Source organism: Danio rerio, chromosome 20 (assembly GCF_049306965.1).
Source record: "Danio rerio strain Tuebingen ecotype United States chromosome 20, GRCz12tu, whole genome shotgun sequence".
Taxonomy (NCBI): domain Eukaryota; kingdom Metazoa; phylum Chordata; class Actinopteri; order Cypriniformes; family Danionidae; genus Danio; species Danio rerio.
This window is the reverse complement of record NC_133195.1, coordinates 48437501-48464007: the sequence shown is the minus strand read 5'-3', so window position 1 is coordinate 48464007 and position 26507 is coordinate 48437501. Positions and strand designations below refer to the sequence as shown.

At 32.7% G+C, this 26507-nt stretch overlaps 1 protein-coding gene across 2 annotated transcripts in view; it reads left to right on the top strand.

The window, feature by feature from the left end:
* The window catches only part of klhl29 (kelch like family member 29), a 608122-nt gene that overhangs the window by 243833 nt on the left and 337782 nt on the right, over window positions 1-26507 (top strand). The gene's annotated exons all lie outside the window — the stretch shown is intronic.

Here is a 26507-nt window from a genome sequence, read left to right as displayed (position 1 = left end):
CAGCAAAATATGAGGCCCAGTGCTGAGTGAGATGCATAAATATTGCCCTAATAGTGTGTTTGGAAGACGTGTGTAGATATTGCTAGCGCTGAGTAATGTGGCCTAAAATCAAAACCTCGATTAATTGAACACTTTACCTCCGTCTAGGTTAACACAATAACCTAGTAAATCCTTTAAATGTCCCTTTTAAGCTGAATATTAGTATCTTGAAACATATTAAGTGAAATATTATTAGTGTTAGAAAAAAAAAGGTTGAAATTAGTTCTAAAATCTTTAAAATATTATGTTGAAAAATGTGTTGAAAAGAAATCTCTCTGTTTAACGGCAATTTTGAGAAATATTTTTATAAGAATTAAAATTTCACAGGAAGGCTTATAATTTTGACTTTCAATATATCATTTAGTTATGCGGTTTATTCCACTGAGGCAAATCAATATAAACAAGGGAATAAGCCTATCTGGAGAAAATACATATATACAGTTCTGTCTGGTTCTTGAATCCTATTGGCTGATAGCCCTGCAATATTCTGCTAACAGTACTCGTACCGCCTCTTCACCCTTGTGTATTACTCCACTCACATACAGCGACAAGCAGAGAACACTCTACAGTCTGACAATTTGATGCTGTTGGACAACATAATATGCTTTTTAGTCGAGAATGTAGTTGTTTAGATTGCATCTATGCAGTTTATTTATATGCATAGTGCCTATTTTAAAATGTTTATTATTTCGGAACATCGGATTCAGTGCATTGGCTGCAGTCAGCCTGTCTGAGCTGACCAAAGAAAATGACGGCTGATGTTCCGCCATAAGATGGTGACAGAGACCATATAATAAGTCCTTAGGGGAGAAAAACAGCATTTTTTTCCAGGGTAAGTTTCAAATTACAGCTGAATAAATCGTTCTAAATAGTTAAGTGACATTCTGAGCCGATTCCTCTCTTTTGTATTTTGTAGTGCTGTAGTTATGCCACAGAAACTTTTAGTGTTTGCTTTGCTCTGGCATTTTTGGGGTTAATTATTGTGATCTCCCGCTTGCTACAGAGAAATACTGGGAAATGTCTGTAGACTGATGGCATTTCATGCTGTTCAGCTTTACAATCTTAAACTATGAGCAAAAATCACCTGTTTTGACATCACTTTAGACATTACGCTAGATAATTGTTCACATAGCTCTAAAGTTATGTTTGTGAAGTAGCTGTTTCTGCTTTTCTGACGTCAGTTGCATATGTGAATTATCACTGATGGGACACAAAGGCACTCGGCCTGCGACCTCGAGCCAATACGCGCTTCCCACCGGTGCCGAATTATAGCCATATTGCGCTGCTACTCATGTGATATTGCTCATGCTACACTATTGCTATACGAAATACAGTTGAAGTCATAATTATTAGCCCCCCCTTTTAATTTTTTTCTTTTTTAAAGATTTTGCAAATGATGTTTAACAAAGCAAGGATATTTTCACAGCATGTCTGATAATATTTTTTCTTCTGGAGAAAGACTTATTAGTTTTATTAGAATAAAAGCAGTTTTTAATTTGTTTATGAACCATTATAAGGTCAAAATTATAAGCCTCTTTAAGCTAATTTGTTTTTCGAATGTCTACAGAACAAACCATTTATAAACAAACAATCATTATACAATAACTTGCCTAATTATCCTAACCTGCCTAGTTAACCTAGTTAAGCCTTTAAATGTCCCTTTAAACTGTACAGAAGTGTCTTGAAAAATATCTAATCAAATATTATTTACTGTCATCATGGCAAAGATAAAATAAATCAGTTATTAAAAATGAGTTATTATTATTAGTAATCTTCTATCCGTTAAACAGAAATTGGGGGGAAAAAAAACAGGGGGGCTAATAATTCTGACTTCAACTGTTTATATAAACTATTGCTACTGATAGTCTGTCAGGCTTCTGAATATTAATTACATTTTCTGCATTTAATTGAACTGATTTGCTGAAGTGTATGGCACATGCGCGCTGAGCCTAAATAAACCTGCAAAAACCAATAAGGGTCAAATGCAGAGCATCAGTTATCTTACTCGTATTTACTCGCATTCTCATTTTGCATATATGAGAAAATGCATGAGATAATGGTGCATCAAAATGCCATGCAAATGAACAATGATGAATGAAAGGAACATGAATATGCGTTGTCAGTACAACTCTTAAGTCTGTCCAAACATGATAGTATGTTTTTTAAAGAGAATGTTTTTTACAACATGAGAAAATAATTTAATTTAATTTAATTTAATTTAATTTAATTTAATTTAATTTAATTTAATTTAATTTAATTTAATTTAATTTAATTTAATTTAATTTAATTATTTTATTTAATTTAAATTAATTTAATTAAAATTTTATTTTATTTTATTTTGCTCTCAAGTGCTCGGTCTGTCCACACACAGTATGTTTTTAAAGAGAAAGCATTGATTAAAAACCAAAATAACTAATATGGGGAAATTATGTTTGTCATAGGTTATGATTTTATTTTATTTTTATTTTATCAATCTCCCAACCCTAGATATTGCTCTTTTTTATTTTATTTCATTTAATTTTCATTTAGTTATTTTGTATATTTTATTTTATTAATCTCCCAGCCCTAGATGTTGCTGTTCTTTTTATTTTATTTTATTTTATTTATTTATTTTTTTTTTTATTGATTTTTAAATTTTTTTTAATGAATGATATTTGTTTTTTTTAATCAGTCTCCCAGCCCTAGGTCTTGCTATTTTCTTTTTCTTTTTCTTTGTCTTTGTTATGGCTCTGACGGTTGCATCAGTTGTTGAATAATGAAACGTGGCGTATAAGCAGCATGTATGTCAACCTGTTCCTGCACTCCACCCATCGCTCTTTCACGCTCTCTGTTTCCCGTTTTCAAATATCTCTCATACTGGGCGCTTTCTCACGGAGGGCATTTGTAGGAGTAGTCTGACCAGATCCGTGCCAGTGTGAAATTGGTTTGTTCATCCATTGTTTCTGAGTGGCAGAGATGTAATGCCTGATAGTGTCAGTTTTTGACGTCAGATCCTCATTCACTGGATCTGTGGAGCCATCAGGACTGCAGGCTAATGCATCCACAGGAACGGTTATTTTTGGAGGGGAATGGATGCCAGACGTCCAGGTGTTAAAGTAAAGTCAACAGATGACGGCTGTGTGCTTTCACTGTGCTTTTATGTTAATCTGAGGCATAGATATTGATGGAGCAGGAGGAGGGTTTCTGGGAAAGTGTTTGAAAGGCTGGGGCGAATGTAGGTATACGGATGGACAAAGACTATATTGGATGGATGGATGAATGGATATTAGATGGATAGATGAAACAATAGGATTGATAGGATTGGATGAACAAACAAACGGATGGATGGATGGATGGATGGATGGATGGATATATATGGATGTTTGGATGAACAAACTAATTATATTGGATGGATGGATAGATGAACAAACTAAATTAGATGGAATTATGCATGTATTGATGGATGGATAGATGGATGGATGGATGGATGGATGGATGGATGGATGGGTAAACAAACTATGTTGGATAGATAAAAGAATAGATGAACAGACAAACAAACTATATTGGATGGATGGGTGGATGGATGTTTGAACAAACAAACTATATATTAAATGGATGGATAGAATGATGAATGGATGGATGAGCAAACTAAATTGGATGGAATTATGCATGGATGGATGAAAAAATAAACTATTGGTTCAATGGATGGAATGATGGATGAATGAATGGATGGATTGATGGATGAATAGGTGTTTGAACGATTAAGCAAATCATATCAGATGGATGAATAGAATAAATGGATGAATAGATGAACAAACTAAATTGGATGGATGGATAGAATTATTGATGTATTGATGGGTGGATGGATGAACAAAGTATATTGGATGAAAGGATGGATAGATAGATGGATGGATGATCATACTATATTGGATGGATGGATGCATGAATGGATGGATGAACAAACAAACTATATTGGGCAAATGGATGGAATAATTGATATATGGATGGATAGATGTATGGATAAACAAACTATATTGGAATGATGGATGGATGGATGGATGGATGGATGGATGGATGGATGGATAATTAAACAAATTTTATTTGATAAATGGATGCAATCGTTGATATATCGATGGATGGATAGATAAACAAACTATTAGATGAAAGAATGGATGAATGGACAAACATACTATATTTGATGGATGGATGCATGGATGAACAAACAAACTAAATTGGATAAATGGATGGAATGATGGATATATTGATAGATAGATTGATGAACAAACAAAATTGAAAGGATGGATCCATGGATTGATGGATGGATGAATAAACAAACTATGTTAGATGGATGGAATCATGAATATATTGAGGGATGGATGCATGAAAAACTATATTGGATGGATGGAATCATGGATGGATGGATGGATGGATGGATGGATGGATGGATGGATGGATGGATGGATGGATGGATGGATGGATAGAAAAAATTTTGAGGGATGGATGGATGGATGGATGGATGGATGGATGGATGGATGGATGGATGGATGGACGAATATATTATATTGGATGGATTGATAGATGGATGGATGAACAAACAAACAAACTATAGTATATTGGATGAATGGATGGAATGATGGATGGATGGATGGATGGATGGATGGATGGATGGATTGATAGACAGACTAATGGATGGATATATGTTGTAGGTGATGGGATGTATGGATGGATGGATGAACAAACAAAAAAACTATAGTATATTGGATGAATGGATGGAATGATGGATGGATGGATGGATGGATGGATGGATGGATGGATGGATGGATGGATGGATGGATGGATGGATGGATGGATGGATGGATGGATGGATGGATGGATGGATGGATGGATGGATGGATGGATGGATTGATAGACAGACTAATGGATGGATATATGTTGTTGGTGATGGGATGTATGGATGGATGGATGGAAAGAAGGAAAAATGCTTGAAGAGATGGATTGAAGGATAAATGGATAGATGAGTGATAAACAGACAAAATCTGGACAGACAGACAGACAGACAGACAGATAGACAGATGGATGTTTGAAAAGAAAGATAAAATGTGATTGAGACATTTATGTAAATGGACAGATGTAGATGGACTGATGGATTGATGAATAGATGGATAAATTGATAGATATAAAAATCATGAGTTTGTATTCATATTGTCAGAGTTTTTGTGTAGGACTGTCAGAATTGAGTTCTAAATGGACAATTACTATTCAGTGTTCATCTGTGAGTTTGCAGTTACACTTGATCATGTTCCACTGCTTCCACCTGAAAAGGTCAGCCGCTGGTTTGCCACCATTTAAAAAGGTCACAATGAAGCCCGGGACCTCACGGGCTAGTGTGAAGCGAGAGGGCGATCTGTCTTTGAGAATCGCACGTCTGGGAGGAAAGCAGTAAGTTCCTTTTCACTGACAGACTCTTTGTAAGCAACGCCATTACCGCAACCCCGCCGACACCCTGAGGTTCTCTTGCCAACAACTATAAAAATGACAGTCCACGAGGGCCATTAATTTCACACACAACTCTTTCTCCATTTTGCATGTTAGATTGAATTGCAACGGCGTGTCCTTGGGGGTCGTTTCCAAGTGTCTGGAAAGCATCCTTTATGATTCCTATGATTGAGAAATTAGAGAGAAAGAAGCAAAAGAAGTCATCCGAGGTCACGCTGGCTTTCTGTACTGAATAATTTGTCTTCTAGATCTCCACCTTGACCAAATGATCCAGAATATCATGTACTAACATGTACTAACATGTTGTTTTGTTTGTTTGTTTGTTTTTTGTGAACAACTTTTTATTATTATTTTTCATACAGTACATACACTACCTGACAAAAGTCTTGTCACCTATCCAAGCTTTAAGAACAACAAATAAAAACATCTTCTAGTTGATCATTTGATATCAGAAGAGCCTTATATAAAGGCCTCTAAATTACACTTATTTTACCAAAATAATGACCATGCCTTGATTTTTTTATGATTTAATTAGGACAGGTCTGACTTTGCTTAGACTAAAGTATGTCACTTAGAAATAAAGTACAGTATAGAATATAAAGTCATGGTGCAGTGGAAAAAGAATTAATATTGTCTATGACTCCCATGAGCTTGGAGGACTACATTTCTGCATTGACTCAAATAACGTATTAAAAAAGTCATCTGAAATGGCAAAGAAGGCCTTCTTGCAGGACTCCCAGAGTTCATCAAGATTCTTTGGATTCTTCTTTAATGCCTCCTCCTTCATCTTACCCCAGACATGCTCAATAATGTTCATGTCTGTTGACTGGGCTGGCCTACCCTGGAGCACCTTGACCTTGTTTGCTTCCAGGAACTTTGATTGGGAGGCTGACGTATGAGAAGGAGCACTATCCTGCTGAAGAATTTGCCCTCTCCTGTGGTTTGCAAGCACCTTCAGAGTTTCTGCTCAGCTGTCATACGATGGTATTTTAATTTATGATGATGAGAAATAAGACATTGTAAGTGAAAAGATGTGCTTAAATTATGAATGGTGACACACGGACATGGTCATTTTTTCATATCCATTCATGATTATTTTACCAAATAAAAATTGGTAATAATTTCTCATACAGAGCATCATTTCAATTGTCAAGGGTTGTGAAATATATATAGATTCTATATCAGAAGCCACGTTAACCAAAAATGCTACATATATATATATATATATATATATATATATATATATATATATATATATATATATATATATATATATATATATATATATATATATATATATATATATGCTCTTACTTTTGTATTTGACATAAAAAACCGGTAGGAATGATATCTACTTATCATTCTCTCATCTTATAGCCATATTTATGTCTTACCAAACACTATTTATTATTCATCTTACTAGTACCGGGTTGGACCACCTTTTGCTTTCAGAACTGCCTTAATCCTTCATGGCATAGATTCAATGAGGTAATATGATAGCATCATGCAGTTTCTGCAGATTTGTCTAGTGCACATCCATAATGTGAATCTCCCGTTCCACCACATATCAAAAGTGCTCTATTGGATTGAGATCTGGTGACTGGAGGCCATTTGAGAACAGTGAACTCATTGTCATGTTCAAGAACTGAGATGAATCATCATTGTCCAATTTTGGTGAGACTGTGCGAATTGTAGCCTCAGTTTCTTGTCCTTAGCTGACAGGAGAGGCAGCCGGTGTGGTCTTCAGCTGCTGTAGCCCATCCGCCTCAAGGTTGGACATGTTGTGGGTTCAGAGATGCTCTTCTGCAGACCTCGGTTGTAACGAGTGTTTATTTGAGTTACTTTTGCCTTTCTATCAGCTCAAATCAGTCTGGTCATTCCCCTCTGTCCTCTGGCATTAACAAAGCATTTGTTCCCACAGAACTGCCGCTCACTGGATATTTTCTCTTTTTCAGACCATTCTCTGTAAACCCTAGAGATGGTTGTGCGTGAAAATCCCAGTAAGCCAGCAATTTCTGATATACTCAGACCAGCCTGTCTGTCACCAACAGCCATGCCATGTTCAAAGTCAAGAAAATCACCTTTCTTCCCCATTCTTATGCTCGATTTGAACTGCAGCGGATCATGTTGACCATGTCTACATGCCTAAATGCATTGAGTTGCTGCCATGTGATTGGCTGATTAGAAATTCGTTAGATTGGATTGCTTTCTCACTATAACTGAACTGCTCCAGAGTCCAACTGAACCAATTTGTTTTGGCATAGATCCGAGCGTGGCTGCAGGATTAACTTATGGAAAATGCATCAGGCTCCGAAACAAAAGTGTGAAAGCACTCTTAATCGATTCATGTTGGGACAACATAAAGAAATTGCGTGGAACTCAGCATTTTTCACAGAATATGTTTTTGTAAATAATCATGCGCTTGACTGATGTGTTTGTCTGTAAAAGAGCTATCTACAGGTGTTTCTCTGAATAGCCTCAGGTCGGATTTTCACAGAATGAGCACTTACGAACTCTGAAAGCAATTATTTATTTATCAGTTTGTTTTCAGTGACTTTTTAGCTTCGTTTAGTTTTAGTTTTCAGGTATTATAAAAAATATCCATTTTATTTCAGTTAACAAAAATGATTTCTGACCAATAGTTTTGAAAACAAGTTCAGGAGCCTTAGTGACCTTTCACTTTCTTTTCTTTAATTTCATCAGAAAAATCAAGCCAGTTTAAAATGCGAACCCAGTGTGAGAGCGCTGGAATCTGAAGCCTGCGTTGGGCAGATTTTTGCATTCAATCACAATCATTGGGCTTGTCCAGGGGGAACCACTGATGGGCGCGAAGGCCTTTCAAAACCGCCATTTATTCAATCATATTTCTGCCATTTCAAAAGGAGCAGCAGGGGCTCCGGCCTGGTTTAAAGAAAAAAAGCCTCGTGTCCGAATCCATCCCTGCTGGGCTGCGGCGTCGTGTCGTTTAGTTCATTGGCAAGGGAAGAATAAAAAAAAAAAAAATCTGCATCTCTCAGGTCTACTCACCTTGTCAAAATAAATAACTGGCATTTTATAAAGGTCTGGACAGTAAAAGTTGACATTCAGTGGACTATCTTCCTTAAGGTTAGCTGGAAGGAAAGCTGATAACAGATGCATGCACGGGCACCTTCAAACCTGAGGAGGAAAATATCATTGAGATCAGTTTTTAAAGGAGAAATATTCAGGACGGGTGCTTCTTATGCAGTGCAAAGGGTCAAAAGCACACACGGCACAGTGATGATAGATTATTTTCAGAAGACACCCGTTAAAATGTCATTCATTAATAGGATGTGGGAAAAAACATTTTATCCTGGTGTTACTGTTCTTAGCTCATTTTAATTAATAGGAAATTGGCAAATTCTAATATATAAATATAATAAAAAAGACACTAGTGCTGTCAACCAATTAATGGCATCCAAAATGAAAGTTCATATTTTTTAAATTATATTTGTACTTACTGTGTATATTTTTATGTATATAAATATACAGTTGAAATTATTAGCTCCCCTGAATTATTAGCGCCCGTTTATTTTTTTCCCCAATTTCTGTTTAACGGAGAGACGATTTTTTCAAACCCATTTTTAAACACAATAGTTTTAATAACTCATTTAAAATAACTTATTTTATTAGATATTTTTCAAGACACTTCTATACAGCTTAAAGTGACATTTAAAGGCTTTCCTAGGTTAATTAGGTTAACTTGGCAGGATAGGGTAAATAGTCAAATTATTGTATTATGATGGTTTATTCTGTAGACTATCGAAAAAAAAAATAGCTTAAAGTGGGTGATAATTTTGTCCCTAAAATGGTTTGTAAAAAAATTAAAACTGCTTTTATTCAAATAAGCAAATTAACAAATAAGACTTTCTCCAGAAAAACAAATATTATCAGATATACTATGAAAATTTCTTTGCTCTGTTCAACATAATTAGGGAAATATTTAAAAAAGAAAAAAAAAATCAAAGGTGCTAATAATTCTGACTTCAACTATATGTATGACTATATTGTATAAAATGCTTTTTATATAGTTCTATATAAATATTTATACATAATACAAATATTATGCATGACTCATGACTCACGATTCCACACGATTCATTATACTAATCTCAGGAATTACTATTTAATCATTAATTTTAACAAAATAGTTTGAAACAAATTTAAGGTGAAGAGCCCTTTCATTTTTTTTCTTAAATGCGGCATTTTTTTTAAAAATAATATATTTTCTGCCATAGCCAAATTGCTATTATAAAAACAAATAATCCAAACTAAAGAAGACTCATAATTATAAACAAACTAAAACTGTGCCTCTGCTGGGATTTTACAGTTTTAAAAAGAAATATCAGCATTTCTATGTTTTCTGGCATACAGAAAGCTGAAATCTTTCAGATCTTACCTTGAAGCAAGAGGTTATTATGTCAGTATAGGTGACCATAGGTCGAAGTGGACACTCATGACTTGTGTAGTCCCACAAGGTTTAATTCTGGCTCCTCTCTAGTTCAACCTATACTTTACATGCTTCCTCTGAGCCAAATAATTAGAAAGAACCAAATCTCCTACCACAGCCATGCTAATGACATTCAGATCTACGTAGCCTTATTGCCAAATGACTACAGCCCCATTGACACCCTCTGCCAATGCATTGATGAAATGAACAGTTGGATGCACCAAAGCTTTCTTCAGTTAAACAAAGAAAAAACTGAAGTCATTGCGTTTGGGAACAAAGATGATGTTCTCTAGGTAATTGCGTAAATTGGCTCTAAATGTCAAGCAACAAAAAAATAAGATTGAGAATTTTGGTGTAATTCTGGAGTCATATCTTGAGTTTCAGTAGTCATGTCAAAGCAGTAGCTAAATCAGCATACTATCATCTCAAAAACATTGCAGGAATCAGATGCTTTGTTTCCAGACTTAGAGAAATTTGTTCATGCTTTTATCAGCAGCAGGATGGATTACTGTAATGGACTCCTTACCGGCCTTTCCAAAAAGACAGTCAGACAGTAGCAACTCATCCAGAACGCTGCGGCCAGGATTCTGACCAGAACCAGAACATCAGAGCACATCACACCTGTCCTCAGGTCATTACACTGGCTCTCAGTTACATTCAGAATAGATTTTAAAGTATTAGTATGGTCTATAAATCACTAAATCACCTAGAACCTCAATACATTACAGATATGCTCACTGAATACAAACCCAACAGATCACTCAGATCTTTAGGATCAAATAAACTAGAAATTCCAAGGGTTCAGTCAAACCAGGGTGAATCGGCCTTCAGCTACTGAGCCCCCCACTGCTGGAATCAGCTTCCAGAAATGATCAGATGTGCTCCAACATTAGGCACATTCAAATCCAGACCTAAAACACATCTGCTCAGCTGTGCCTTTACTGAATGAAAACTGTGCTACGTCATACAGATCGCACTATTATGAGCATAAATATATATGCAAGATTATTTATTTTAATATATTTTTGTATTTTATCTAGAGTATGTGTGCATTTATGCAAATATACATAAATATACACAGTACACATGTATAAGTGCAATTTAAAGGTTAACTAGGCAAGATAGGGTAATTAGGCAAGTTATTGTAAAACGATGGTTTGTTCTGTAGACAATCCAAAAAATATTGCTTAAAGGGGCTAATAATTTTGACCTTAAAAGGGTTTTTAAAAATTAAAAACTGCTTTTATTCTAGCTGAAATAAAACAAATTTGACTTTCTCCTGTAGGAAAAAATATTATCAGACATACTGTAAAAATGTCATTGCTCTGTTCAACATTATTTGGGAAATATTTAAAACAGAAAAAAAATTAAAGGGGGGCTAATAATACTGACTTCAACTATCTCTTAGAAAACATTTTCTCAGCTATACACCATTATGTGCTTCCTTGCATTTTATAACACATTTAGCATTGCGTTCCACCACTGTCTGGTCTGTTTTATGAACATGCACTTCCAGCGCAAAACATGTCCTTTATTTACCCTCTAAGCTATAAGCAAAGCTATTTAGGAATGAACATATCCATTAAGTATTTCATAAGACATGCAAAAAAATTGCAGTCCGTGTCCTGATTGTCGTACGTGATCTCCATTTCATTGAGAAACAAAGAAGGTGCAGTGATTGAAGTGCCTTCACATGGGCAGCTGGTGAGTAATGCTGCTCCTTTCAAACGCAGCGCACTCATTTGTCTACATTTCCAATTGGATGCATCTAATGGCGGCCGCAGTGCATTGTTGAAGTTTGTTTGGGCCGTCTGTGCCGCAGCAGAAATCGATAAGCAATTGACCGTGATTTCATAGCCTTTAATTTTGTCCCAGGTTCAAGGCAAGACTTTCATCTGTATTGTCCTTCCAAAGTATTCAAAGAGACTAGCGTTGTTTAATATAATATTGTCTTCAGAGTAAATATAATAGATGCATATGCTGAGCACGTGGACTGTGGTGTGTGTGTGTGTTGCTGTGGAAGTAGGCATTTGCTTTGACCCTCTTTTGGATATATGTAGACAATATATATTTATCCGTTGCGTAAAACATATGCTGGATAAGTTGGCAGTTCATTCCGCTGTGGCGACACCAGATTAATAAAGGGACTAAGCCTAAAAGAAATTGAATGAATGAATTATATTAAATTATATTATGGTAAAATAATTATAGCATTTATCAATATGTATAAATATAAAAATTTCAGAATAATAATATCAATTATGATTAAATACTATAATTATTTATATTATTATTATTAATAATAATAATAATAATAATAATTTAAGCATTTGAAATAAATAAATATTTTAAATATGCATGCTTTTAATAATTAATAAAATACTTAAAAGCAAAAAGAAAATAAATAATTATAATCTGTACTTTATTTTAAGATTATTTTAAATAATTATAGTATATATTAATATATATTAAATATAAATAGTTTATAATTTTATTGTTTAAGATTAAATGCTTTAATTAATTGTATAATAATAATAATAATAATAATAATAATAATAATAATAATAATAATTTATGCAATTAAATAATTTATGCAATTAAAATACAAATATTTTAAATATGCATTGCTTTTAATAACTAATAAATTAATGAAATAAAAAAACATAAATAATAATTTATAATTTGAATTATGTTTTTTATGTTCAAATATATTCAAAATAATTATAAACAATATAATATAAACATTTCATGTGCATAAATTATGATTAAATGCTATAATTATTTGTTTTAATATGATTGATTAATAATAATAATGATAATAATAATAATAATAATAATAATAATAACATGATTATTATAATATAATAATAATAATAATAATTATTATTATTATTATTATTATTATAACAGAAATAATAATAATAATAATAATAATAATAATAATAACAACAATAGTAATAATAATAATAATAATAATAATAATAATAATAACAACAGTAATAATAATAATAATAATAATAATTATTATTATTATTATTATTGTTGTTGTTGTTATTTGTTGTTGTTGTTGTTGTGGTGGTTAATTAAGATCAGGTGTTAGTATCATTTGTTATTGTTTTTTATGTTATTGTGCTTTTTTGTTATTATATTAATATTTTTCAATTGATCAATATAAATGTTATTATTATTTGTTTTTTATTTGATTTGAAGAAAGAAGAAACTTTCTTTGACATGCTTTGGTGTTAACTCTATTTTATTGAATAGCATTCTCCACAGCCCATGCTAAGAGCAGCTTTACAGAAAATTGTGCCTTAATGTCTCGAAGCCTCCAGTGAGCGAGCCAAAGGCGACAAAGATCGATGTTTATTGGACGACAGGCTCTAAATGCATCATTTGAGTCCCTTTGCTGTGCTTCACTGGGAGTCTCAGATCATTATGAGAGCTGTTTGCATTGGTAAAAGCATCTAGTTGTTTTTAAGACATTAAGCTTTCAATCAATGTACTTTACTTTTGTTTTAACCAGAGTACGGTTCAAGCTTCCCTTAGCTTTTTTCCTTACCTGAGCACAAGGGTCTATATTGGCTATGATGATTCTATAAACTTTTAACGTTCTTGGAACCTTTCAAATATATTTTTTACAGTGGATAATTTTGTTATAGTGGACAATTTCAATGCATTTTAGTGGATACGTGGGATCCTCTGATGTTTTTGATCATATTCATTATTTAATTCAATTCAAGTTACATTTTTTAGCGCTTTTTTTCTTTTTTTTTTACTATAGCTATGGTTTTAAATCAGCTTTACAAAAGGTGCACATTATAGCATTACAATCAAAATCAGGAAAGTTGAGTTATTAGTAGGGTCAGATGGAATCGGTGGATATTTTTTTGCTATTTCTGCGCACAATTTTGTTATAAATCTGTGGATTTACGCAAAATGGTTTTGGGAGTATCATAACTAAAACCTTAATATATGAAATAAAAAGTAATACCTTTTTAACTTGCATTTATGTTTACAATGCAAATCCAATTAGATCCACTTTATTTGGTAAACAAAGCAAGTTTCTCATATAAGATATCCACTAAAAGACAGAAACTATTACTTTACAAACTGTATTGTAAATAAATCATATGAATATTTTCATGTTAGTCAATAATATTGCTGAAATTAATTTAAAAACTGAATGAATATAAATTTACACACATTTACACAGTCAATAAACAGAATCAATGATGGGCTAAAAATCTGCGGAATTCTGCATGTGCAGATTCCGTGTGGGCCTAGTTATTATAATTTTACTAGTTGCTAATTACTTACTCATTACTGAACTAGTAACTAATGGCTTTTTTAACCTGTTTGCCAGCACTCAATTTTGGGGATTTGCACCTACCTAACTTTAAATAGTTTTTGACTCCAGTAAGCTACAAACACAAGTTATGTGTCATTGGAAAGAAGACACTTTGATCTTTACCGGGAAGTTACATGTTAAAAAAATATTAAAAAGTTACGCATTACAAAAAAATTGTAATGTGTTCAATATTTGTTTTTTCAAATACAAACACAGATTTAATGTAAATGTATTAATGTGTTATTGTGTTTTAAATGAAATGTGTTATTGCAATGTCCTAGAAAAAAACAGGACTTGAAAGCCAAGTGTCTCGTGAATTTAAATTTAAAATTTGATTGAGATAGCATGCAAAATGAGATTTCTATAAAATGTTTCCGAAACTATGTTGGTGTCCTTCTTTCCCTCACTGTCAGAGGCATTTTTTCCACAAATGACCAGGGTTAACGTTATTATATATTCAGTGCTTCCAACAAATAGACTTTACTTGGGTGGGCCACCCAGGTAAATTAACGGCCGCTTAAAGGTGCAGTAAGTGATTGTCTTCAGAAGCGCTGGTTGAAAGTCTCTTTACATTCCATTAGTGATTAAAGTAAATGATCTAAATGTATTTAAATGTATTTTTTATATTTTGGGTAAGGCATAAAAGGCAAGGCAAGGCAAGGCAAGTTTATTTATATAGCACATTTCATACACAGTGGCATTTCAAAGTGCTTTACATAAACAGGAATAAAAAAGACAAGTTTAGGAACATAAAATGCAGACAATAAAAATTATTAAAAACAGATAAAAAGAAAATTAAAATGAGTTAAAATAGGTTATAAAAGAATGAAAAAGAAAACGAAAAACATAATAGTGCGATCTGTCGGACGCAGCACAGTGCTCATTCAGTAAAGGCACAGCTAAACAGATGTGTTTTCAGTCTTGATTTGAATGTGCCTAATGTTGGAGCACATCTGATCATTTCTGGAAGCTGATTCCAGCAGCGAGGAGCATAGTGGATAAAAGCCGATTCACCCTGCTTTGACTGAACTCTTGGAACTTCTAGTTTATATGATCCTAAAGATCTGAGTGATCTGTTGGGTTTGTATTCAGTGAGAATATCTGTAATGTATTGAGGTCCTTGGCCATTTAGTGATTTATAGACCAGTAATAATACTTTAAAATCTATTCTGAATGTAACTGGCAGCCAGTGTAAAGACCTGAGGACAGGTGTGATGTGCTCTGATTTCCGGCTTCTGGTCAGAATTCTGGCTGAAGCATTCTGGATGAGCTGAAAGTGTCTGACTTTCTTTTTGGGAAGGCCAGTGAGGAGTCCATTACAGTAATCCACCCTGCTGCTGATAAAAGCATGAACAAGTTTCTCTAAGTCTTCACTGGAAACAAAGCATCTGATTCTTGCAATATTTTTGAGATGATAGTATGCTGATTTACTGACTGCTTTGACATGACTGTTGAAACTCAGATCTGACTCCAGAGTCACACCAAGATTCTTGACCTTATTTTTTGTCGTTTGACCTTTAGAGCCAAGGTACGCATTCACCTTGAGAACCTCATCTCTGTTCCCAAACGCAATGACTTCAGTTTTCTCTTTGTTTAAATGAAGAAAATTTTGGCGCATCCAATTTTTAATTTCATCAATGCATTGGCAGAGGGTGTCAATGGGGCTGTAGTCATTAGGCAGTAAGGCTAGGTAGATCTGAGTGTCATCTGCATAGCTGTGGTAGGAGATTTGGTTCTTTCTCATTATTTGGCTCAGAGGGAGCATGTAAAGGTTGAACAGGAGAGGTGCCAGAATCGAGCCTTGTGGGACTCCACACGTCCACTCCACGTCCACTCTTGTGGGACTCCATAAAACTAAAAAATGTTCATCCAATTAAAAAGAGTCGGGCTGACATCTCTCATAATTCCGATAAGTTGTTCAAACTGTCTGTTAGCAAATGCAGATTTGAACAATTGCACAGCCGTTTGTACGCATCTCCGCCGACCACCGTTAGTGCGTAGACGTGTTGCGCACTCACGAGAGAAAGATAGAGAGAGGGAAGAGAATGCATGCGCGTTTGGTAAAAACATGCTGAATCAAAACTTTTTAAAAACCTGAATCAATATTGGAGTTACCTTTGCACGCTGGAGAGAGGTTGACACCATGGCTGAAGGATTTTTGACAGGTAATGTTTTGTTTTAAAACTATTTTAGCTTCACGCAAAGCAGGTGTTGTTGTTACAAATGGGTTATTTCTTCACAGAAGTGTTGTTCAGCCACTAAAATCTTCCTGTGAAGGATTGATAAGATTATTTCCAGTTTCATAAGGGACCTTTTACAGCATCGATAATGTAGATTTTAATTAGTTTAACAACGAAACACAAGTAAATACCGCTATTCCGCCTAGTCTCTCCCTATATTGTTTACCATGCAACTCTGAAATAGCATGTCAGTTTGGCATAGTAATGAGTATTATTCCTGCACTCCGACAAGCACTAGCCGCTTTTAACACATGACAGAGGGTTCTTTTGCTGTCTTCTTTAAGGTGCTCATGCTCCTGTTTCAGGAGGCGTGGCTCTGGACGGCAGGGGAGGGACTATGATTCAGAGGTTTTTGCTAAGCTGTTAGCATTGTGGAAGATCAACTACTGTACCTTTAGGTATACTTGGTGAATTGTTTTACTATTTTCATTCTTTCACACTTTTTTTTTGTATCCACCAAATTGCCAAGCATCCACGATCAATTAACCACTGGACATTTTTATCTAGCCCTACACGTTTTTTACTTCTTACTTGTGTGTGTGCAAGAACTGTGGTGATGCTTTAATGCTCTGCAGACACCCACTAGAAAGTGCCTCTTTGGGACCTCCAGGGTTTCTAAATATCCTCAAATTTCTGGAATTCGGCTTTTGGTTTTGCTCCCTAAAGTTGTTAAATGGATGCATTTTTGCTTTACATTTTTATTTTAAACCTGATTTACTTCCGCTTGGCTTCGCAGCTGACAGCACGCAAGAGCGAGAGAAACATAAGATAGTTAATTATTTGATCTAAAAGACTCAGATAAAATTTTCTATATACTCAGGACGAAAATAATACAGAGGACGAAATTACATCTAAACTGGCTTCAAAATATTTGTACACCATTAGAAGTGGTTTATTAACTTATTTGCCTTATTTTAAAAAATTTACACTTTTTATTCTTGTAATTATTATACTTTTTAGAGACATTGTCTGTTTTTATTCCTTTTTGTCATTTATTTCACATTTTCTATATATTTTTGTAATTTTATTGATGTTTATGTATCACATATTTTATTCTTAACATGCTTTGGCAACACTGTACAAAATGTCAGCAGCAGATTTTGCCTGTCAGTGGGTGCACATGGCTCCTCCTGAATAGAATAAAAGTATAAGAGAAATAGTGAAAGACGTCATAAGAACAATGGTTAGTGGCTCAATGTATTACAACAGTGTATTTAAAAGTCTAAACACTTTATAGATAGTAAGCTAATCGCAGGGAATGAAGTATTAAGCGCTTCTCCCAAAGCAAAGCCTGTCTAAGAAAAATGCTAGCAGGCTTCTGTAGCTCCACTCACTCTCCGCCTCTTTGCCCTTGTTTGGTCACCTCCGGTGGGTGCAATGACGCGTGAACAAAATGGTATCACCCAATGTATCCACCCAATTGCCAAGCATCCACGATCAATTAACCACTGGACATTTTTCTCCAGCCCTACACGTTTTTTACTTTTTACTTGTGTGTGTGCAAGAACTGTGGTCATGCTTTAATGCTCTGCAGACACCCACAAGACCTAAAGAGACTTGCCTCTTTGGGACCTCCAGGGTTTCTAAATATCCTTAAATTTTCTGGAATTCGGCTTTTGGTTTTGCTCCCTAAAGTTGTTAATTGGATGCATTTTTGCTTTACATTTTTATTTTAGATTTACTTCCGCTTGGCTTCGCAGCTGACAGCACGCAAGAGCGAGAGAAACATAAGATAGTTAATTATTTGATCTAAAAGACTCAGATAAACTTTTCTATATACGCAGAGAGGACGAAATTACATCTAAACTGGCTTCAAAATATTTGTACACCATTAGAAGTGGTTTATTAACTTTTTGCCTTATTTTAAAAAATTGACACTTTTTATTCTTGTAATTATTATACTTTTTAGAGATATTGTCTGTTTTTATTCCTTTTTGTCATTTATTTCACATTTTCTATATATTTTTGTAATTTTATTGATGTGGATATATCACATATTTTATTCTTAACATGCTTTGGCAACACTGTACAAAATGTCAGCAGCAGATTTTGCCTGTCAGTGGGTGCACATGGCTCCTCCTTAATAGAATAAAAGTATAAGAGAAATAGTGAAAGTCGTCATAAGAACAATGGTTGGTGGCTCAATGTATTACAACAGTGTATTTAAAAGTCTAAACACTTTATAGATAGTAAGCTAATCGCAGGGAATGAAGTATTAAGCGCTTCTCCCAAAGCAAAGCCTGTCTCTTTGCCTTTGTTTGGTCACCTCCGGTGGGTGCAATGACGCGTGAACAAAAGGGTGACGGTTGGCCACGCCTACTTGTAGCTTCATTTGTGCTCTTCAGAAACTTATGGGTGACGTCATGGATACTACGTCCATATCTTTTACAATCTATAGTTTTTACACTCACAAAAAATTCATTTGATTTACTACTTTTTTAAAGTAAATGGTTGCAAACAATCTGTTTAAATTCAGACCATATAAATTTAGTTGAACATTACTACATTTAATTTGTTTGTTTAAATTCATCCTATATAAAATGTTTGCAACCATACCATACATTATAGTTTCTTGCAATATCTTAACATTCATAATCTTGCTTGTTTGCAACCGTGAAACAGCTTCGGTCCTTGTCAGTTATGTTCGTTTAGTAGTTTAACTGGTTAGTAGTTTGAGAAGTTGAGTGTGGTTATTCATTATACAGGCACATCTGTGCTTCTTCACTCTTAAACTGCAGCAGCCGTCACTGCTGGCTCGTGTCTTCATCTCTTCTCTGCATACATGTGAATCCTCAGGAGAAGCCTGATCGTGAGCTGTCATCTTAATAAGGGACACATTAATAAAAGATCAGCTTTAAAATGCATGCCAACATCATGGGAAGTTTGGGAGCGACTCAATCACCGTGCTGTGGTTCAGTGCATGAGGAAAGTAGTTCTTCTTCATTAAACTGTTTAAAAAAATACTTAGTAAAAAGCTGGCAGCCAAAGATCCCTGTATATTTTATAACCTGAGTGCCATATTTTCTATTAAGTTATGTAATGTGTGACATGTCTACTTGTGCAACCAATATATATATGTGTGTGTGTGTGTGTGTGTGTGTGTGTGTGTGTGTGTGTGTGTGTGTGTGTGTGTGTGTGTGTGTGTGTGTGTGTGTGTGTGTGTGTGTGTGTGTGTGTGTGTGTGTGTGTGTGTCTGTGTCTGTGTCTGTGTGTGTGTGTGTGTGTGTGTGTGTGCATAAATAATATACAGTCAAGCCTGAAATGATTCACACCCCTGGCAAGTTCTGACAAATTTTTATTTATATTTTTTGACCAGAAATGACACAGGCTTCTCCCAAAAGATAATAAATAGGCATCATTGTGGGGGAAAAAATTGATTTGCTCTTCATCATCTGGTTTTTGTAAGATGTTGAACTGAGGCATCTTAAACTAAATGTACACTGACAAGGTACAGATGCTAAATAACTACTGAGAGATTTCAGCTGCTGTCTGGGCATTCCATGCCATTTGACAGTTCCCTTTCTTCATGTGTTCAGTACTTTAGGTCATTTAATTTTATTACACATAACGTAATTTCAGAACTAATTAGTTTTGTTTTCTTTGTATCTCTAGATTGCTTTGGTTGATATTTGGTGAATATTTCAAGTGAACAGCTCCTTTAGAAAAACCGGACACTTTATTAGGTACACCTTACCAGTACCTGATCCTTTGTGTCATAGATTCAACAAGGTACTGGACATATCCATCAGAGATTTTGGTCCATATTGACATGATAGCATCACGCAGTTGCTGCAGATTTGTCAGCTGCACATCCATGATACAAATCCCCCATTCCACCATATTCCTAAGGTGCCCTATTGAATTGAAATCTGGTGACTGTGGAGGCCATTTGAGCACAGTGAACTCTCAGTGACATTTTCATGTTCAAGAAACCAGTCTAAGATGATTTCGGGTTTTTGTGCCGTGTTACCCTTCTGGAAGTGGACATTAAAAGATGAGTGCTGCAGTCATAAAGGGATGACATGGTCAGCAACAATACTGGGTAACAATACAATAATAGGTAGGCTGTGGTGTTGACACGATGATCAATTGGTACTAATGGTACTCGGTTTGAACTGCAGCAGATTGTCTTGACCATGTCTACATCCTACAACTACATGCCTAAATCCATTGAGTTGCTGCTATGTGATTGGCTGATTAGAACATGCAGTTGGACAGGTGTACCTAATAAAGTGGCCGGTGAATGTATGCTTATTTGTAAAGATGCAGTATTTTGTAACTATAGAGCGTGAAGCTCTGAGAGTGTGTTTTACTGTGACTCTCCAACACTAATGCATGATCACAGTGAAATACTGTATTTGCCTGATCTCTCTCTCACAAACACACACACACACACAACCTCTTCCATTCATTCAATCCATTACCACTAGTGTTAGTCGCAGTCATAAACATGGGCCAAGTTTATGAGTCATATCTCAGGTTTTTTTGTGCCTGCAGAAAAGCAAACAGCCCGTCGACTCTCTAGGGGAGCCATTTGCGTGCCACTTTTCCTCTGGCAAATGCGTCCCCGTGCCCCTGTCTTTCTTATCAGCCGTATCTACAAATGGAGCCCGAGACGTTTGAAGGTCATAATGAAATTAGACGCATTTCATCACGGAGTAAAAGCGCTAGGAGAGTGCAATAAATATTTGTGAAGGAGGGCAGCGGCCGATCATTTCTTCAGTGCTCTCTGGATATATTATTACTGTCGTTTCTCTCTCTCCTCTACCTACTGTATGCGCTGCTGGGAAAGTATTACAACATAGATTTTCTTTCTGTATTTTTTTTTATGATTCATCTGGGATTCAATCGATGCTGTTTGGGTTCATGAGCTGGGATTTGAAGCTTCTGAGAAAGCTCACAATACACTGTTGTTGTTAAGTTTCCTGGTATTACCATATGAAAAAAAAGCACCCTTCACTCTTTTGCTGTACGAACACAAAAGTAAAGTTTGCAGGTAAATGTCTCAATAGAGGACTTCTGGGAATGTCCTTTTATTTTATTTTATTCCTCTGTAAATACTGTATGGATATCGATCGATTTGACTTAGAATTGTAAATACGATTTATTTATTTATTTGCTTACTTATTGTTTGTTTGTTTATTTATATATGTGTTTGTTTGCTTGTTTAATTGGCACTTGATAGCTTTTAGTTGGAAAAAACATTTTAGTAGTTTAATGGAAATATTAAACTTTATTTTTTTTTCATTTATATATATATATATATATATATATATATATATATATATATATATATATATATATATATATATATATATATATACTAGTTTATTTATTTGTTTGCTTAATTGGTAATTGATAGCTTTTGCTTGTAAAAACAAAAAAACATTGTAGTATTTAAGGTAAATCACACGCTATTTATTTATTTAATTATTTGCTTATTTTATTTATGTATTTATTTTTTTATTTATTCCTTATTTTATTTATTTGTGTATTTTTATTTGCTCTTTTTATTTATATATTTGTTTAATTAGTAATTGATAGCTTTTACTTGGAAAAACGTAAACATTGAAGTATTTAATAAAAAATACTGGATATTTATTTGTTTGCTTATTTTATTTATTTATTTGCTTTATTTGTTTGTTTAATTGGTAATTGATAGCTTTTACTTGAAAAACATAAACATTGTTTTATTTCATGTTAATTCCAGGATATTTATTTATTTATGCTTAATTTATTCATAATGAGCATTGTAGTATTATAAGCTATAAATATTTTTATTTGATTATTTTATTTATTTATTTGCTTATTTTATTTATTTAATTGGTTGTTTAATTATTGATTTAACTTGAAAAAAATAAACATTGTAGTATTTAAGGTAAATTATAAGCTATTTGTTTATTAATTTTCTTAATTTATTTATTCATTTGCTTATTTTATTAATTTATTTGATTATTTTATTAATTCATTTATTTAATAATATTTATTTAATAATTCAGGGGGGCTTAATATTCTGACTTCAACTGTACATACATATATACACACATACACACATCATATCATTTTATGTGATGTGTAATGTGGGACATTTATTTCTACATTTTTATACAGTAAAGATACTGTACTTAATATTATAATGTGATGTTAAGCTACTGCATACTGTATTATACAGCAACTTAATAAACACTGTGTGTTTATGTTTTCCTCTAAAAGTTTCTAACACTTTTACATGTGATAAAAAATATAGAGATTTTCCCCCAGACAAAAGAAATTACTTATTAAAACTGTTGAAAATGTTTTGAAAGAAAAACTCTACAACTTCACAGGAGAGTTCATACAGTAGCTTTGCATACTAGTGACATAGATTTTTATGATTCATCAAGGATTCAGTTGATGCTGTTTGGGTTCAAATTTTAATCCTTACTGTGAGAAAAACCCACAATGCATTAGGTTTCTGGCATTAACATAAAAAAGTGTCCTTGGCATTTTTTTTCTCTCTCACTATACAATCACTAATGCAGAGTTTTGCTAGTAATGCCCTATAGAAATGCAAATGTCTCTTTCTCTCTCTCTCTCCCCCCCTCTCTCTCCCTCTCACTCTCGTTCTCTTAGTGCTAGTTTATCAGGATTAAAGCTTTCTAGTTTGGGCTTTTAGTAATCCTGTGGTTTTATTTGCTTTTGGTAATGTAGATAATCACCATCAGCAATAAATGTGATTGTTAGAGGAAGCTTCTTTAACCAGCGCACTTTAAATTAGCATTTTAACTATATTGCTTATTTGAAGCTGAGTTTTCAGAATCATTGCACCAGTTTTCAGTGTAGTAAGACATTAAAGATTACTTTTAATCTTTTCTTATTATCGTCAGTGTTGGAAAATATGCCGCTTATTTTTTTCTGAATATATATATATATATATATATATATATATATATATATATATATATATATATATATATATATATATAGTTGAAGTAAAACATTTTAGCCCTACTGTGAATTTGTTTTTATGTTACAAATATTTCCCAAATTATGTTTAAGAGAGAAAGGAATTTTTCACAGTATTTTTCTTCTGGATTTGTTTTATTTCAGCTAGAATAAAAGCAGTTTTTAATAAAAAAAAAAAAAAAAAAAAACATTTTAAAGTCAAAAGTATTAGCTCCTTTATGCTATATTTTTTTCAGTTGTCAACTGAACAAAACATCGTAATACAATTGCCCATTACCCTAACTCGCCTAATTAATTAACCTATAGTTAAACCTTTAATTGTCACTTTAAACTGAATACTAGTATCCTAAAGCATATCTAGTCACATATTCTTTACTGTCATCATCAAAGATAAAAGAAATCAGTTTTTATGAATGAGTTATTAAAACTATTATGTTTAAATCCAGCCTTAGCAATTGCCAAAAATACATCGTATTGGTCAGGAGTGCCCAATCAGAGTTCAGCTTTGACACACTTGTCTTAAATGACCAAATTCACCTACAGATCCTACATTGTTATTGTTTTCGGCTCAGGGTTGGAGCAGAACTATGCAGGAAAGTAGATCTCCAGGAACAGGATTGGGCACCCCTGATATTGGTCAAAATAATCTATCTTCCTTTCATGCCCAAAAGGATTGCACTGTAAAAAAAAAAAAAAAAAAAAAAAAATATATATATATATATATATATATATATATATATATATATATATATATATATATATATATATATATATATATATTACAAAAAAGTCAAGACAACTAATGTTTAAAACTATTATAATATTAATATAAATACTCATGCAATATTAAATGTTTTTTATTTTGCTTTAACTTATTTTAAGTTTAACTTTTATACAAGTTTCAACTGAATTTAAGTTATACATGGTTTAACTTACTATTTTACTCTTTGATTTAACTGATGTAAGTTGAGATGACTAGAAAAGTTCAACTAAACTATTTCAGGTAGCAAGGTATTTTTTTTTACAATGTAGAATAAAAAAATGGTGGTGAAGGGGTAAAATGGTGGGGGTAGGCCAGTTACATGCTTTGCCTAGGCATTGTATTTAATGCCCAGTTGCCATGGGGCTTAGTTTGATGTTTGACTTTATGCATTCTATACATTTCCTAGTTGTTTTATAGTTTTCACACACTGCCGATAACATATACATCAAGCTTTGTAGTCCATGGCCACATATATAAACTGAATTATATAAACAAATTATATAAACACTCTCTTTCTATTGCAAGCATTCTTTATAAAGTATTTAATTAGCAGGGATTTGTTAAATATATTATGTTTTAAATAACCAAGCATTTTTTTGTATTATTACTATTAATTAAAAAATTAATTACACTGTGTAAATGAAGAGGAGGATAATATGTGGGTGGTTGTCAAGAAGTTGGAATGTAGTTGCTATGTTATTGCGTTCTAGATGGTTGATTACTGAAATTAAATAGTTTGCAATCATTTTCTGGAATTTAATTGGTCTACCAAATTGTTTTAAAATATAAGTCTGATTTGGAAAAGGTTTGTTGGTTTTGATATTTAAATATAATATATAGTGTTAGTAAGGGTCAATGAATATTTGTTTATTGAAGAGCATAACAAAACACTTTATATTGAAATAATACATTGAAATATTTATTTAAAAAGAAGCACTATATTGAAATAATGTATTTAAATATAATCTATAAGGTTGGTAACAAAGGCTAATAAACGTAATCTTTTAAAAGAACAAAACAAATACTATTTATATAAAATAATTTATTTAAATATAATAGATAAAGCTTGCATCAAAGTCTTATATATATTCAACATTTTTTAACAAAACAAACACTATTTAAAAAGAAGTAATATAATTAGAAATATATAGTGTTGGTATATCAAAGTCTAATAAATATACATTTAAAAAGAGCAAAATACACACTATTTATAATGAAAATGTGTATTTAATTATAATTATGATTTATATAATTTGTCACCTTAGAATTATAAGGTTCTATCTGACTTTTTGTCAAAACTGAGTTATTGACATATTCTTATTAAAAGACAACTTATCAACATTATAGGATGTTTTTTTATAAGTTGTTTAAGTTTAAGACTTTTTTTATTTGAAAAACAAATGTTACACGGATACTGTTTACTATGGAAAGTAAAAACTTTGAAGCTCAATATCTCAAAATCATTCAGAACACAGATAGAACCTTATAATTCTAAGGTGACGAATTGTATGATATGATCAAAATAATGTATTTAAATATAATATATAATGTTGATATCAAAAGAAATATGAATTTATGAAGAGTACAACAATTTTTTATATTAAATAATGTATTTAAATATGTAATATTGTATCAAAATGTAAAAATATGCATTTTAAAATATTATAAACACTATTTATATTGATATAATATAATATAATATAATATAATATAATATAATATAATATAATATAATATAATATAATATAATATAGTATAATATAATATAATATAATATAATATAATATAATATAATAAAATTATATGTATGTATAGAATATATATATATCATGCTAATAAACATGCATTTTTAAAAGAGCATAGGAAAAAATTGTTTATATTAAAATGATGTATTCAAATATAATATATACTGTTGATATCAAAAGCTAATAGAATACCAAACACTATTTATATTGAAATAATAAAATTAAATATAATATATAGTGTTGGCATCAAAGGCTAATAAATATACTTCTCACAGTGCACAATAAACAATAGTTATATTGAAAGCATGCATTTAATTATAATAATACATAATGTTGGGATCAAAAGCTAAGAAATATTCCTTTTGAAAAGCAAAACAAACAGTATTTATATCAAAATAATGTATTTAAATATAATCTATTACACTGGCATCAAACTCTAATAAATATTCATTTTTAAAAGAGCAAAACAAACATTTATTTTATT